Source organism: Suricata suricatta, chromosome 8 (genome assembly GCF_006229205.1).
Source record: "Suricata suricatta isolate VVHF042 chromosome 8, meerkat_22Aug2017_6uvM2_HiC, whole genome shotgun sequence".
Taxonomy (NCBI): domain Eukaryota; kingdom Metazoa; phylum Chordata; class Mammalia; order Carnivora; family Herpestidae; genus Suricata; species Suricata suricatta.
In genome coordinates this window covers 85,088,808-85,090,032 of record NC_043707.1, presented here as the reverse complement: position 1 = coordinate 85,090,032, position 1,225 = coordinate 85,088,808, and the positions used below count along the sequence as shown (strand labels likewise).

The 1,225-nt window shown below is 37.6% G+C and overlaps 1 protein-coding gene and 1 long non-coding RNA gene across 3 annotated transcripts in view; one reads left to right on the top strand and one right to left on the bottom strand.

Annotated features, from left to right (window-relative positions):
• Nucleotides 1-1,225, bottom strand: part of PTGER3 (prostaglandin E receptor 3) — a 172,196-nt gene that overhangs the window by 18,616 nt on the left and 152,355 nt on the right. The window lies entirely within an intron of this gene.
• Nucleotides 1-1,225, top strand: part of LOC115298675 — a 42,367-nt gene that overhangs the window by 38,654 nt on the left and 2,488 nt on the right. The gene's annotated exons all lie outside the window — the stretch shown is intronic.

The window sequence follows — 1,225 nt, the reverse complement described above, 5'->3', positions numbered from 1 at the left end:
GATTTGTGTTTCCCTGATGAGTGTTGAGCATTGTTTCATGTGCCTGTGGGCCAACTGGATGTCCTCTTTGGAGAAGTGTCTGTTCATGTCTTCTGCCCATTTCTTCACTGGATTATTTTGGGGGGGGGGTGAAGTTTGGTCAGTTTCTTGTAGATTTTGGATACTAGCCCTTTATCTGATATGTCATTTGCAACTATCTTTTCCCATTCTGTCAGTTACCTATTAGTTTTCTTGATTGTTTCCTTTGCAGTGCAGAAGCTTTTTATCTTGATGAGGTCCCAGTAGTTCATTTTTGCTTTAATTTCCCTTGCCTTTGGGGATGTGTCAAGTAGAAAATTGCTGTGGTGGAGGTCAAGGAGGTTGTTTCCTACTTTCTCCTTGAGGGTTTTGATGGTTTCTTGTCTCACATTCAGGTCCTTCAGCCATTTTGAGTTGATTTTTGTGTATGCATCACATTAAAAAAAGAAAGGATTAAAAACCATATTATCCTATAGATAGATGCAGAAAAAGCATTTGACAAAAATACAGCACCCTTTCTTAATAAAAACCTTGAGAAAGTTGGAATAGAAGAAACTTACCTAAACATTATAAAAGTAGTTTATGGAAAGCCCACAGCTAATATCATCCTCAATGGGGAAAAACTGAGAGCTTTCCTCCTGAGATCAGGAACACGACAGGGGTGTCCACTCTCACCACTGCTGTTTAACATAGTGCTGGAAGTCCTAGCGTCAGCAATCAGACAACAAAAGGAAATAAAAGGCATCAGAATTGCCAAAGAAGAAGTCAAACTTTCACTTTTCGCAGATAACATGATACTCTACATGGAAAACCCAATTGACTCCACCAGAAGCCTTCTAGAACTGATTAATGAATTCAGTAAAGTTGCAGATACAAAAATCAATGTACAGAAATCAGTTGCATTCCTATACACCAAAAATGAAGCAGCCAAAAGAGAAATCAAGAAACTGATCCCATTCACAATTGCACGAAAAACTATCAAATACCTAGGACTAAACCTAACCAAGAATGTAAAAGACCTATATGATGAAAACTATAGAAAACTTATGAAAGAGATTGAAGAAGACACCAAGAAATGGAAAAACATTCCCTGTTCATGGATCAGAAGAATAAACATTGTGAAAATGTCATTACTACCCAAAGCAATCTACACATTCAATGCAATCCCCATCAAAATTGCACCAACATTCTTCTCAAAGCTAGAACA